Source organism: Pinus tabuliformis, chromosome 7 (genome assembly GCF_031772625.1).
Source record: "Pinus tabuliformis cultivar Carrire ecotype Pingquan chromosome 7, CPIR1, whole genome shotgun sequence".
Lineage (NCBI taxonomy): Eukaryota > Viridiplantae > Streptophyta > Pinopsida > Pinales > Pinaceae > Pinus > Pinus tabuliformis.
The window spans coordinates 222281311-222298464 of NC_142293.1; positions in this window are offsets into that span (position 1 = coordinate 222281311).

Genomic DNA, 17154 nt, shown 5'->3' on the forward strand with positions numbered 1-17154 from the left:
CGTAGCATAGCTCGCAGGGTGATGATAGTTGCAGAGAATTCAAAATCAAAACCCTCTTCGAGATTTTGGAATTTGTCCAGCTGGCAAAGCACCGCAAGAGCTCCCTCACAACATCATTGTCAAATAACTGTTTGCCATGATTTTTCTCACCATCTTTCGCGACTTTCATAGCGGGAATAAGAAGCTGAGAGCCATTAATATTAATGGCCACTAGAATTATACGAAGCTCTGGATATACAATTTCAAAAAAAAAAATTATGAATTGTAATGGTAAAAATATATACATTCAAATAAGACTCATTATGAACCACTTTTACTTACGCGGTTATGTTCATTGACACTTGAGATGTAAACGGTTATGTTCATTGACACTTGAGATGTAAACGGAGGATGAATAGATTTTTAAATTAAAATGTTAAAATTATAATTGATAATGAAATATATATGAAATCTTCGATTAAAGATGTCCATGTTGATTATGACCATCACTGACTATGACTGACCTTAATATGTTTGACTATGGTTGTTCATGGTTTGACTTTGATTATGTTAGTTGTGGATGACCATGTTGACCATGATTGCCATTGATTAGCCTTCACCACATTTATGGGTGACCATGTTGACCACACTGACCAAGGTTGCCATATAGATAATGGTTAACATGTTGACCATGTTGACTATAGATGACCATGGCTGATCATGGTGACCATATCAATATAATAATTAAATATCTATAATATGGTTAACCATGAATGACCATGCTAGACCATTGTTGACTATGGATAATGATGGATGGCTATGGTTGACAATGTGGACCATGATGACCATGTTGACCATGATTGAGCATATTGACCATGGATGACCATGTTCACTATAGTCGATTATGGTTGATTTTGACCATGTCTATGGTTAACAATGTTTAAATATGGTTGACCAATGATTATTTTAACCATGGATGTTTCCTATGTTGACCATGGATGTTGACTATGTTGACCATGTTGACCATACTAACCATGATTGACTATGGTTAACCTTAACCATGGTTAATTATGGTTGACCTTGACCATGTCTATGGTTTGTTATGGTTGACCATTACCATGGATGACTATGATTGACCATCGCTTAACCTTGGTTGACTATGTCAAGCTAGCTATCATTGATCATGTCGATTATGTTTAGGCATGGATTAGGATGGAAATGTCATCTTGTGATGTTAATCATGGTTGACCTTTGTAAAATTGCTACAATATCGATAATTGTGTTGAAATGTGATGTCCCTCAATAGTTATGTCACATATGATTTTCATCAATGGATATGTAGGCTTGTGATCCCCAATGATTATGTCATAGTGTGATGTTAATCAATGTTTACGTCATATTATAATGCTCATCTTTGTTGAGACCTTATGTTGAATTGCTTTAATCCTCAATGGTTTTGTCACATTATGACATTCATCATCATTGTGTTAGGTCGAACTGCTCCATGGTTATATCACATTGTTTTTAATTCATCAATGATTGCATCACACCATCTCCAGTTCCTCAATTGTTACATCACAATGCGACATTCATGACATGGTTGTCTCACCTTCCAATGTTCCCTTGGGGTTATGTTTCAATGCGATGTTCTTAAATGGTCATAATGCATTGTGATATTCATTTTAGTTTCATTTAGTTTTATTTAACATTACTCAATGGTTCTGTCACAATGTGATGTTCTTGAAGGGTTAGGTTAGATTAGCATTCCTCAATGATTATTTCATATAACAATGCTTATCGTGGTTGAAAAATGTAAATCATGGTGTCTTTAGTTGGCCATGGTTTACTAAAGACATAGTTGACAATGGTTGATTGTAGTTGATTTTCATCACATTGTGATATTTGGTCACAAGTGTCACATGTAATGTCAAGTTTTGTTCATCACGTTGTGATGTCAAATTCTATTCATCACATTATAACATCAGGTTTTGTTTGACACATTACAACATTGGGTTTTTAGTCATCACATTGCAAAGTTAGCTTCTTATTCTTCACATATGATGACAAGCCTTTGTTCATAACATTGTGTCATTAGGTGATGTTTGATCACAAGCATCATAGTGCAAGATTTGTGCATGGATATGGACATTATGGTTTTATTCATCACACTGTGACAACATGTTTTGTTTGTCACGTTGCAACATTGGGTGATGTTTGGTCACAACCATCACTTTGCAAAATTTGTGTAGACTCTATTTTGAAATACCTACAAGAAATTCATCCATTGTTTTGTCAAGAACTTTGATCTCACAATGCCAGTTCCATAATTTCACAAGAATACTCAATTTTACATGCCTGTGTATCTGCAAACTGGCCACTATCCCAACTTTGAAAGGAGAAAAACTAGTAATTTGGTGTTGGATTTGGAGTATATTATCTCTATCATTGTTAATTTTCAACAAAACTCTTTTTCTTTGGGTTTAGTTTTTGGATAAATTTGTTCAACATTTCATAAATATGTGTTAGAATTACAATTTTGAATTGTGTAATTAGATAAATTCAGGTGCTCTAGGGATTATTTAGAATGATGGATTCATTTATGTAATTAAAAACACATTTTATACAACGAGATATCAAAATCACCCACAACTATATCACAATATTCTCGCCAAAAGAAACCTCATATTATAGGGACATGGCTATTAGCGGGAATAAGAAGCTGAGAGCCATTAATATATATGGCCACCAGAATTATATGAAGCTCTAGATGTTCATGAAGACTAGAATATGTTTTTCACCCATCTTGTTCTCATTTGTAGATTGTGTATGACATTTTCTTGAATTTGCATGTCTTATTTCAAACGGACCCCAAGATCTTAGCTGGAAGGTCGTACCTTGACAAAACTTTTCTTGTGGGTTCAAGTGATCTTATTGAGTCTGAGGACTCGACAGAACACCAGGTTTTGGAGGCCAGTGCCCATCGTTCTTACAAGAAGTTCACTTTCTTCAAATGCTTCCTGAGCACAACCTTCAACATCGTTTCAAGACAATATGAATTAGATTCACCATATGAATTGTAATTGTAAAAATCTATATATGAATTAGATTGAACATGTTGACCATGATTGTTATTGATTAGCCTTTACCACATTTATGGGTGACCACATTGACCACACTGACGAAGGTTGACCATATAGATCATGGTTAACATGTAGACCATGTTGAAGGTAGATGACTATGGTTGATCATGATGACCATATCAATATAATAATTAAATATCTACAGTATGGTTAACCATGAATGACGATGTTAGACCATTGTTGACCATGGATGACGATGGATGGTCATGGTTGACAATGTGGACCATGATGACCATGCTGACCATGGTTGAGCATATTGACCAGGGATGACCATGTTCACTATAGTTGATTATGGTTGACTTTGACCATGTATATGGTTAACTATGTTTAATCAGGTTGACCAATAATTATTTTGACCATGGATAACCATGGATGTTGCCTATGTCAACCATGGATGTTGACTATGTTGACCATGATTGACCTTAACCATATTGACCATACTAACTATGATTGAGTATGGTTATCCTTAACCATAATTAATCATGGTTAACCTTGACCATGTCTATGGTTTTCTATGGTTGACCTTTACCAGGGATGACTACTGTTGACCATGATTGACCATAGCTTAACCTTGGTTGACTAAGTCAAGCTAACTATCGTTGACCATGTCGATTATGTTTAAGGATGGATTAGGATGACAATGCCATCTTGTGATGTTAATCATGGTTGAACTTTGTAAAATTGCTACAATATTGATGATTGTGTTGAAATGTGATGTCCCTCAATAGTTATGTCACAGATTATTTTCATCAATGGATATGTAGGCTTGTGATCCCAATGATTATGTCATAGTGTGATGTTAATCAATGTTTACGTCATATTATAATGCTCATATTTGTTGAGAACTTATGTTGAATTGCTTTAATCTTCAATGGTTTTGTCACATTATGACATCTATCATCATCGTGTTATGTCGAATTTCTCCATGGTTATATCACATCATTTTTAATTCGTCAATGATTACATCACACCATCTCCAGTTCCTCAATAGTTACATCACAATGTGACATTCATGATAGGGTTATGTCACCTTCCAATGTTCCCTTGCGGTTATGTTTCAATGTGATGTTCTTAAATAGTCATAATGCATTGTGATATTCATTTTAGTTTTATTTTGTTTTATTTAGCATTACTCAATGGTTCTGTCACAATGTGATGTTCTTGAAGGGTTAGGTTAGATTAACATTCCTCAATGGTTATTTCATATAACAATGCTTATCATTGTTGACAAATGTAAATCATGATGTCTTTAAATTGGCCATGGTTTACTAAAGACATAGTTGACAATGGTTGATTGTAGTTGATTTTCATCACATTGTGATATTTGGTCACAAGTGTCACATGTAATGTCAAGTTTTGTTCATCACATTGTGATGTCAAATTTTATTCATCACTCTATAACATCAGGTTTTGTTTGTCACATTACAAGATTGGATTTGTATTCATCACATTGCAAAGTTAGCTTATTATTCTTCACATATGATGACAAGCCTTTGTTCATCACATTGTGTCATTAGGTGATATTTGATCACAAGCATCATAGTGCAACATTTGTGCAAGGATATGGACATTATGATTTATTCATCACACTGTGACAACATGTTTTGTTTATCACATTGCAACATTGGGTGATGTTTGGTCACAACCATCACATTGCAAAATTTGTGTAGACTCTATTTTGAAATACTTACAAGCAATTCATCCATTGTTTCATCAAGAACTTTGATCCCACAATGCCAATTCCATCATTTCACAAAAATACTCAATTCTACATGCTTGCATACTATGTGCAGACTGGCCACTATCCCAACTCTGAAAGGAGAAAAATTAGTAATATGGTGTTGGATTTGGTGTAGATTATCTCTATCACTATTAATTTTCAATACAAAACTTTTTTTTTGGGTTTATTTTTTGGATAAATTTGTTCAACATTTCACAAAGATGTGTTAGAATTACAATTTTGAATTGTGTAATTAGCAAAATTCAGGTGCTCTAGGGATTATTTAGAATGATGGATTCATTTATGTAATTAAAAACACATTTTACACAACGAGATATCAAAATTTCACCCACAACTATATCACAATATTCTCGCCTAAACAAACCTAATATTATAGGGCCATGGCTATTAGCACACAAGAAGAAGACCTACTCTTAGGGAGCTCATTGAGAGAGACGCTAATAACAATATTAATCCTTCTAATTCGATTGACAATTCAATTGCTACTTCCTCTTTTGAGATCATTGAAGAAGATTGATATTTGGAAGGTCTTATATAATGACCACCATGCAACAAAAATCTTGTAAGATGATAATGAAGATAGAGAATTCAAAATCAAAACCCTCTTCGAAATCTGAATTTTTTCTAGTTGAAAAATCACTGCAAGACCTCCCTCACATCATGATCATGAAAGAATTGTTTTCCATGATTTCTCTCATCATCTTTCACGACTTTGACAGTGAGAATAAGAACTTGAGAGCCACTAAAGTTAATCCACCAGAACTATACGAAGCTCTAGATGTTCATGAGGATGAGAATATGATGTTAGATCCATCTTGGCCCTATTTGTAGATTGTGTATGACATTCTCTTGAATTTGTAAGCCTTGTGTCAAACATACCAGATTAACCATGTCAACCATCTTAAACATGTTGTCTATGGATGGCCATGTTGGCCATGGTTGAGCATGTTGACCATGGATAACCATGTTAATCATGGATGACCATGTTCACCATGGTTGACTTTGACCATGTATATGGTTAACTATGGCCAGCCATGTTGACCATGGGCAATTATGGTTGAACATGGTTAATTATTTTGACCATGGATGTTGCCTATGTCGACCATGGACGTTGACTATGTTGACAAAGTTGACCATATAAATGACCATACTAAGCATGGTTGACTATTGTTAATCTTGGCCATGGTTACTATGGTTAACCATGGTTGAACTTAACCATGTATATGGTTTACTATGGTTGATCATGACCATGACCATGATTGACCGTGGCTTAACCATGGTTGACTATTTCAAGCTAACTATGGTTGACCATGTTGATTATGTTTAACCATAGATTATTATGGTAATGTCTCCTTGTGATGTTAATCATTATTGACCTTTGTAAAATCGCTACAATCTTGATGGTTGTGTCAAAATGTGATGTCCCTCAATAGTTATGTAGGTTGGTGATCCCCAATGATTATGTCATGGTGTGTTGTTAATCAATGTTTATGCCATGTTGCAATGCTCATCTTCATTTTGTTATGTTGAATTGCTTTAATCCTTAATCATTTTGTCACATTGTGTCATTCATCATCATTATGTTATGGTGAATTTCTCAATGGTTACAACACATTGTTTCAATTCATCAATGATTACATCACATTATGATGTTCATGAAGGGTTATGTCACCTTCCAATTTTCCTTTGGGATTATTTTTCAATGAAATGTTCTTAAATGGTCATAATGCATTGTGATATTCATTTTATCTCATTTTCATTTGTTTTTTTTTTGCATTACTTAATGGTTATGTCATAATGTGTTGTTCTAGAAGGGTTAGGTTAGATTGTGACATTCTTCAATGTTTATTTGATATAGAAATTTTTATCATGGTTGACTTATGTAAACCATGATGTCTTCAGTTGGCCATACTTTAGTAAAGACATAGTTAAAAATGGTTGATTTAGTTCAGTTTCATCACATTAGAAAGCTCGAAAAGAGTTATGTTTGAAAGCACATTAGCTTTTGTTCATCACATTGTGACATTTGATGGCATTCATCACATTGTGATGTTTGGTCACAAATATCACATGTGACATCAAGTTTTGTTCATCACATTGTGATGTCAACTTTTATTCATCACATTGTGATGTCAACTTTTATTCGTCACATTACAACATCAGGTTTTGCTTGTCACATTAAAACATTGGATTTTATTCATCACATTCCAATGTTAGGGTATTGTTCATCACATCACAATGTTAGGATCTTATTCATCACATATGATGACAAGTTTTGTTCATTACACTGTGACATTGGGTGACGTTTCACACACTGTGATGTTTGATAACGAGAATCACATTGCAACATTTATGTAAGGATATGGACACTAATATTTTATTCTTCGCACATGACAACATGTTTTGTTTGTCACATTGCAACATTCGGTGACATTTTCTCACAAGCATCACATCACAAAATCTATGTTAAGGATATGTTTGATTTTGTCAGATTGCAACATTATGTTGCTTGGAAATTTTCATTTATAGTTTTATCACATAGAAAATTTCCTTTATGGTTATGTTGAAGTGAGATGTTCCTAAACATTCATGATGCATTCTCATATTCATCTTGGTTGCGATACTGAGGAAATGTTATGTTCCTTGATATTTTTGTTTTATTTCAACATAAATGAAGGGTTCAATTATGTCGAACAACCTGTATTAACATAACCATAGGTGATGTGGGTAGGCTATGGTTTCCCATGATTGACCATGCTTGACCATTGGTGCCATCTCAGTGTGATGGATCAAGGTTGACTATGGTTATATTACATTGTCACATTATGTTGGTTGACTTATGTCAAATAGTTGCGTTGCAGGTTTTGTCATACTATGACACTCCAAAAGGGTTTGGTTCATTTGGGACATTCTATTGGTTATGTTGCATTGTAAAGTTAATCTTTTTTACTAATGTCAATTATACATTTATCAAAGGTTATGTTGCATTTTGATGGTTATCAAACCTTATATTATTTTATGGTATTCCTTAAAGGTTATATTAATCTTGTAAATAAGTCAATATTATGTTTGAGATAAATATTATAAAACATTGTTACAATTTTGTTGAAATGTGTCCCATTGGAATGTAATAATGTTGAGGTTATGTTGGAATCAACTCTAATTTTATGTGAAAGAGGTATATCTTACATTCATCATGGAGTAAAATACCCTTGTAATAACTTGTTATATAAAGAGGTGAGATTACATTATCCTACATGTATTATTGGGATGTAATTCCTTAATATTTTGTGGTATATATTAGAGGTTAGGGAATCCTATGAGAAGAAAAACAAAATATGAAAGTCCTATCTTTGTAAAGTAGTGAAACATTTGTGGAGGTTCTCTTCATAAGATTGGAGACTTATGAAGATAGTTAAGGCACTATTATCTTCTCGTGGATGTTTCCTAAATTGGGGTTTTACCACATAAATATAGTGTGTCCTTTTATTTTGTCTCATTTTTTCTGTTGATTAAATGGTGTTATGATGGATATGGGTTTATATTAGTAAAGTTCTGTTTCATATATATTGTTATATATTTCTGCATATTTTCAATATTTTAACATGGTATCAGAGTGGGTTAATATTTTCTACCTTTTTTGGTAAAATATTTTGTAACAACATTTTCTTCTATTTGAGCACTTATCATTTTGTAGATTTTCCATCAGATCTGGTAGCCACTAGGTCTTCTCTTTAGATTTGGGCCTTTTTTCCACAATATTGATTTTGTTTCAAAATTCAGAGTTCATCGTTTGATCCAAAACAATGAAACCAATTAGAGTCAACTATTGGTTCATTAAATGTGGCCTTGATTTGCTTATTTTTTAATTAATTTGCTTAATCTTAATTTAGTTAATTTTAATTTTTTAAACTTAAAATTTTTTAGGCACAATTTTAAAGTTGGTATTTACTTGGCCCAATTTTTTATTGGGCTAGTTTTTTTTAAGGACCTATTTTTTTTTTTGAAGCTCATATCTTTTGCTAAATGTGTCTTATTTTTTATGATTTTTTTATAGGTTATTTTTAAATAATCTATTTGTTGGCCCCATTCTCTCCTCTATTGGTGCACACAATTGGCATGTACAAAATTCATATAGCTAAGTTTGCTTCACAATGGAAAATTTGTTGTTAACTCTTGTTTGGGGGGTGATTTTACCTCTATAAGTCGTTTTTTTTTGTAGGTTGCACTTTTTAGGAGGTGTTTTCACCTGTATGGCTGCATTTTGCCACACAAACCTGTGTTCTATTTGCTATTATAGCGTTGTATGGTTATTCCCACTTTTTAACACTGAAAATTCATGGCATCGTGTTCTCATAATAGTGACAAAATTCAAACTCTAATTTTATTTGCATCAAATTTGTTATATATATATATATATATATATATATATATATATATATCTAGAGAGAGAGAGAGAGAGAGAGAGAGAGAGAGAGGGATATATATATATCTATAGAGAGAGAGAGAGAGAGAGAGGGTTATACATTGGGATGATATTGTATTTTGACAACTTACAAAATGAAAACCATGGGGGGTGGGGGGTGAAAGGGGGTTTCAGACTTCAACAAAATATTTTCTATGAGATGAGCACCACCATAGGTCTTGTTATATTTTGTAGGAAAGTAGTACAAAGGAACCCATTGTGTCATTTTTATCTATTTATGAGGCCGTATTTTATAAAATGTTTATAATATATTTTAGTTATAACCAATTGTGTTTATACAAAAACTAGAAGAGTGTACAATCCCGTTTAAATATCTTTGTTTATATTACTATGTATATATTGATCCTATATCTTAATATGGTATATATTATTTTACATATTTCTTCAGTATATGCAGTGGAAACATCTTGGTTTTCTTTTGGATGCTAATAGTGAATTCGGTAGGTAGACATGGTTCTCTTTTTGCAAGTACTTATTTCAGAGTATGATAATTTTCAGTGTGAATTTGAGATCATTTATACTTTATATTGCGTTATTCACTTTATCACAATAGTTTCAAAAAAAAATCCAAGGAAAAAATCGTACTTTTCATTACGATTTATAAAAAGTTACATAGTATATGCAATTAAGCATTCAGTTAACTATATGATTTGATCTAATCATAGAGTTGTTCTGAAATGGTGATTGAGTATCTTCCAACTCTACCATCTCACTTTGACTGGAGAAAAATCACTGATCATTTTATCTTGGGCCTCCTCGGTGAGGAAAACAACCCAAATGAGATAATGGATCAGCTGTTAGTGACAATTTACCAACAAAAACCAAAACCAACTAAACATATATCAGATGTTTATCAGAGTCTCAAGAAATATGTTCTGAGCCATTCCTAAGCCTCCTCATTGAGGAAAACAGCCCAAACATGAATGTGTTCAGCTATAAGTTAAAAGTATTATACCGGTTCATTGAAAATGTTAACTATATTCCGACAAAGTAAAGGTAAACAAACAGTTCTACTGTGTATGAGACTGAAACTGAAAGACTAAATAACTGCCATAAATTGGAAGCCTATGCAAAAACCAAAGTGATATGTCAACATTATGCACATGGTGCTTGATCCGACACACGGATCTCATCTCGGTCTGCTTCCTCTATCCTCCAAATATCCATATCTTATTATAGACCCGCTTTAGAAAGTTGTTATGTTGTGTTATTACGTTCCCTGTATATATGGCATAAAGAAAAATCATTAAAAAATAACTTTAAGTGTTTTGCTTCTTCTAACAATGGGTATAAAATGTAATTCTGGCATCTGCTCACACTGTTGAACCATTTAATGATATTCATCTAATCCTTGAAGATCTGAATCGATGGTACGCCCAGGTGGGTAAGCCAACATAGAAGGAGTTTTAAGGTGGATAGTTCTGCAAAATACAATAGTTTCAAAATCATAAACAACAATTTGTCTATTTGAATTTGAATTTCATGATTTATATCTCTGCATAACTTTGCACATTTCTTTGTAATTGTCGTATTTACAATATTTTTATAGACATTGGGTTCCTCCTTGTTTTTAAATGATTGGTTTCTTAGTTTACTCATGACTTCAAAGATTGTCTCAATTCCTAAATTGATTGGCACTAATTATCTTCCATGGAAGAAAAAGATGATAGATATTCTCAAGAGTAGAACCTTTAGTGCATTGCCAATGATACTAACAACAAGCCAAATAATGCCAAAGATTTAACTATATGGGAAGAGCATTGTAAACAGGAAAACGGTCTCATTGGGAAAGCTATCTAAGACAATTTACATCTACATATAGCAACTAAAGATAACTCGATTGAGGTGTGGAAAACTTTAGCCTCTATGTGTGACAACACTGATGATGTTACTAATATTCCCCAAATATGAATGTCGATCTTCTTCATCAAGTAGTCCTTATGTTGCAGTATATTATTGCTTAGTAGAAGCAGTAGACCCAAGGAGGAAAGCCAAGGAGAAGCAAATCCATGAAGGAACAGGAGCAAGAATATAAGAAGGAAAGCCATTGGAAAGGAATTGGAAACCATTGGAAGTCAAGAACAGGAGCAACCAAAGAAGATCTATCAGAAGAATTCTTTGGAAGAAGGTTATCAGAAGTCACAAGAAGAACAATGATATCGGAGGAGAAAAGAGGAACACATCAGCGGATAAAGAGCTAAAGGGAAGAAGAGCCATAACGGAGGAGTTAACAGTGTTACCAGAGGAATTATATCGGCGGATTTATTATGTGTTACCACTCGAATTCCCCTATACGTTATATATTACGGACCCAGTGGTTCCATCACAATACGCCCTATTGTTATATCATGCCCGCCTCATTGGAAGTCATGTACCGCAAGCCTTAAAAGAAATGTCATGTCAAATCCTCTGATTGTGATATAATATGCAGACCTGATCACTCCATTATAATACACCTTTATGTAATATCGCATTCGCCTATCGGAACTTTCATATCACTAGTTTCAAATGGATGTTCAAATCACTGATTGCGATAGAATTTTGGACCTGACGGACCACCGACTGCGATAGAGGTGTGGACCCGACGATTTATCAAAATGAGTTTGATATAATATTGCATTTGATCTGTCGGTAGTAGGGGATCGGCTATGTTATGTGCAGACATCCAAATTTGCGATTGTGGGAGTTTCATAAAGTTGAAATTGCGATCAAAGTAGTGACGTGGCATGTGGGGACCGATAGACATTTATTATAATGTGGGTATATCCTCTCCTATGTGGTTTCTATGAATAAACAAGTCTATGATATAATTGGATGAAAGAACCTTCGATGTTTATTTTAATATACAAGTCGTCCTTCCTTCCAATAAATGTGTCTTTCGGTCATTGGTGAAACTCCTATAAAAACGAGTTAAAACGCTTCACTTCAAGGTGTGATATTGAGAATCGATTATGGAGTAGAAGAAAAAGTTCACAACTCATGAACTTGAAGGAACAAAGGAAGCTGACGGTTGAGTAGGAAAGAAGGAAGCCGAAGGTTGATCGAAGGAGAAATACACAGGAGAATTAAAGAGTTGAAGAACAAAGAAATCCAAGACTGACTGCACATAGGATCATTCATACAGCTCGGACCTGCGTTTGACAGTGATTCAGATGAAAGTTCAAAAGATTATATGAGTATGAACAGGGTTGTTTTTCAATGAACGCACAATATAAATCCACGGCAGTCATTTCTTTGAAGCAGTAACTATGATAGTGAGAACAGAGGTTCGAAACAGAGAATTATTTGGTGGAGACTTTCGAGCCTTAGTGCAGCTTATTGAAGACACATTGTTGGTGGGTTTTGTTATATTCTTTCCACGACTAGCCCACATAGTTAACTGAGGGGTTAGAGGGGGGGAGGAGCCCCCTTTCATTGCGCCGATTGTGTAGCGACAGCGGGGGTCACAGGGGGTTTGAGGCATACCCGTAACCCCACTTTATTGGGTCCAGGGCAGCGCCCTAGAAAATTTTGGTTTTGGACCCTATGTTAGGATGGGCGGACCCACCTATGGTTTTGTGCATGATTTTCACACATGTTTTTGGACGCGATAGTTTTCGGTCCATGGTATTGGATGCTTCATCATGTATAAATATGTATTATAACATTGAAAGTAACAATAATGAAAAATCAAGCTGGTAGTCCCAATTTTGGGATCCAGGGGAAATCTTTGTGTATGTGTTTTATGGGTTATTCTCTTGCATTATTTATTTTCTGTGTTTTAGAATTCATATGCAGGTAATTTCTGTACAGGGTTAAAACCTACATTTGGTATCAGAGCGGTTTTGGCTTCAACGAGACACTTTGTTGCTAAGGCGTTTCGCTTGGGCCTGTGGTAGACCATGTTCAGTGGGAGATCTGCGAGATCGATTCTGGTGGTGAAATAAGATGGCGAGCAGTGGAAAGATAGAGAGCGAGAAATTTAATGGTCAGAGTTTTGAGTTGTGGAAACTCAAGATGGAGGATCTGTTGGTGGATAAAGATCAGTGGATCGCGGTAGATCCAGGTACTAAACCAACAGGAGTGTCCGATGAAGAATGGAAGAAGTTGGATCGGAAGGCAAAGAGCACAATATGATTGTGTGTCTCAAATTTAGTATTGCTGAATGTATCAGGGGAAGCTACGGTGAAGGCTTTGTGGGACAAGTTAGGGACTTTGTACCAATCTAAGTCTCTGGTGAATAAATTTTTCCTGCAGAAAAAGTTGTACAACCTGAGGATGAAATATGGAGACTCGGTGACAAAGCATCTGAACGCATTAAATACTGTGGTAAATCAGTTAGCATCTATTGATATTAAAATTTCAGATGAAAATAAGTGCATTAGTTTGTTGTGTTCTCTACCAGATTCGTGGGATAGTCTAGTTATTACAATAGGTAGCAATGCAACTGCCTTGCAGTTTGATGAAATAGTCTCATCCTTGCTAACGGAGGAGATGAGACAGAAAAATATGGAGAGCCAGAATGGTGATGCCTTGTTTATACGAGGACGGTCCCTGAACAGAAACAAAAATAAGTCATCGAGTGGGAGATCTAAATCTAGAGGGAGATCTAAATCTCTAGGAAAACCAGTAAAGGTGGTGTGCTGGAAATGCGGAAAGGAAGGCCACTTCAAAAGGGACTACAAATCTAAAGCTCCTGACAAAGGAAAGGGATTTGACGGTGCTCCTTCTGCAGAGTCGAAAACCACCTCACATGAAGGTGGGGATGTGTACTTGTCTTCTTCAAGTACACATGTAGATCATGAGGCATGGTTGATTGACTCAGGTGCATCCTTTCACTTCACTCCCCATAGAGAGTGGTTCTGCGAGTATGAGAAATACGATGGTGGTGATGTCTTCTTAGGGGATGATAGGAAGGCTAGAATCATTGGTCGCAAAAAAGTAAAGTTGAAGTTGCAAGGTGGAAGGGTTATAATGCTTCCAGGTGTTCTACATATCCCTGCATTAGCCAGAAATCTAATTTCTGTAAGCAAGCTGGATGATGCAGGTGTAAAAACAGTGTTTGAGAAGGAGACTTGCAAAATGGTTCGGGGAGCACTAGTATTGATGTGGGGAGTTCGAATTGGAACTTTGTACAAGCTGCAAGGTAGCACTGTTATTGATGGGTGCAACAGTTCTATGGTTCCTGAAAGTGGAGTAGAAAATCTAGTGGTCTCTGGCGAGAAGACCATGTTGTGGCATCAAAGGCTTGGACATATTGGAGAGAAGGGCCTTCGAATACTTCATGGTAAAGGTATGGTAGAAGGTATGAGTAATAGCTCTCTGGATTTTGATTTCTGTGAAAATTGTGTATATGGGAAGCAAAATTGGGTGAGTTTCCCCTCTGGTAGTAAGAGGGCGAAATAGATTTTAGAACTTGTGCACAGTGGTGTGTTTGGACCTGTGAAAGTTCCATCATTAGGTAAGTCTGTGTACTATGTATCATTTATAGATGACTTCTCAAGGAATACATGGATATATTTCCTTAAGAAGAAATCTGAAGCCTTTGACAGGTTTAAAGAATTTAAGGCTCTCGTGGAAAATCAGACAAAAAAGAAGATAAAGGTGTTGAGGACAGATAATGGTGGAGAGTTTTGCAGCAAGGAATTCAAAGAATTTTGTAAGAAGTGTGGTATAGCATGACAGAAGACTACTTCATATACACCTTAGAAAAATGGAGTTGCAGAAAGAATGAATAAGACGTTAATGGAAAGGGCAAGAAGCATGCTCAGTGGTGCTAGGTTAGGACAGGAATTCTGGGTAGAGGCGGTGGATACTACATGTTACCTGGTCAACAGGTCACCTTCATCAGTGTTGGAGGATAAGACTCGACAAGAGGTATGGACTGGTAGGAAACCCTCTCTTTCACATCTGAGGGTATTTCGATGTGATGCATATGTACATGTTCCAAAGGAGAAATGAACCAAGTTGGATAGTAAATTTGAAAAGTGCATCTTTATTGGGTATAAGGATGGTTTAAAGGGTTATAAGCTTTGGAACCCAATCACAAGGAAGGTTGTGTATAGCCGAGATGTGGTGTTCAGAGAGGTAAAAGATGTTATTAAACTTGAAGTCCAACCAAAGGAACCTGAGAAGATAGAGTTTGAGCTTAAGGAGGAAGAATTAGGCTCTACAGCAGAGGAGGAATCAGAAGATGAAGAGCCACAAACTCCAGGTGTGAGAAGATCAGTTGGAGAAAGAAGGCAGGCAGAAAGGTATAGTCCATCTGCTTTCTGTTCAAAATTTACTTTATCTATTATTGATGATGATCCCAGAACTGTGAAGGAAGCAGTAGATTCAGAGGATGGAAAACTCTGGAAAGAGGCCATGGTTGATGGAATGGCATCTTTGCACAAAAATGAGGCTTGGGATCTGGTGGAGTTGCCGGCTGGAAGGAAACCCATTGGCAGCAAATGGGTGTTCAAAAAGAAGACAAATGTAGAAGGAAAAGTGGAGAAATACAAAGCTCGGTTGGTAGCAAAAGGTTATTCCCAGGTGCCTGGAATTGATTTTGGTGATATTTTTTCTCCTGTTGCCAAGGTAACTTCTTTTAGATTACTTTTATCTGTTGTTGTTGCTTTTGATTTTGAGGTAAAACAGATGGATGTGAAGACAACATTTCTTCACGGGGATCTAGAAGAGGAGATCTACATGAAGCAACGTGAAGGCTTTGCAGTGAAGGGTAAGAAAGAGCTGGTATGCAAGTTAAAGAAGTCTCTGTATGGGTTAAAACAATTACCAAGGATGTGGTATCAGAAATTTGATACATTTATACAGGGACTTGGCTTCACCAGAAGCAAAGCAGATCACTGTGTGTATTTTAAACTAATTGGTGACTGTGTTATTTATCTGGTCTTGTATGCGGATGATATGTTGCTGGTTGGAAATGACAAAGAAATTATCCAGGATTTGAAGGCCCAATTGTCCTCCATATTCAACATGAAAGATCTTGGTGCTACAAACTATATTTTGGGCATGGAAATTAAAAGAGATCGGACAAAGAGGAAGCTCTGGTTAAACTAGAGGAAGTATGTCGAGACAATATTACAGAGGTTTAATATGCAGAATAGTAAACCGGTGAAGGTTCCTATTCCTGTAGGTGTGAGTTTATTTGCTGAATAGTGTCCCAAGAGACAAGAAGAGGAAGAGGACATGTCCCGTGTTCCATATGCAAGTTAAGTCGGTAGTCTGATGTATGCAATGGTCTGTACTAGACCAGACATTGCACATGCAGTGGGAGTATTGAGCAGCTTTATGTCAAAACCAGGGAAGGAGCAATGGACAACAGTGAAGTGGGTTTTCAGGTATTTGCATGGCACTAGTGATTATGGTTTGTGCTACCAAGGAAGACCAGGATTGGACAAAGTGTTGGATATTCATGGCTTTGTTGATGCTAACTGGGCTGGAGATCTAGATCAGAGAAGATATACAAGTGGGTATGTGTTTAACCTATTTGGAGGTGCAGTCAGTTGGATGAGTAAGAAACAATCTATAGTGGTACTATCAACTATAGAGGCAGAATACATGGCAACCACTCATGCAAGCAAGGAAGTAGTTTGGTTGCAGAGATTGTGTTCAAATATGGGGTTAGTATAGGGAGCTATAAGGATAGACTGTGACAGCCAAAGTGAAATTTTCTTGGAAAAGAACCCTGCATATCATTCAAAGACAAAGCACGTTGATGTTTAGTATCACTTTGTGAGGGATATGATAGAAGACAAAAAGGTATTGCTGGTAAAGGTGGACAGTTTGAAGAATACTACGAATGCATTGACAAAATATGTGAGCTC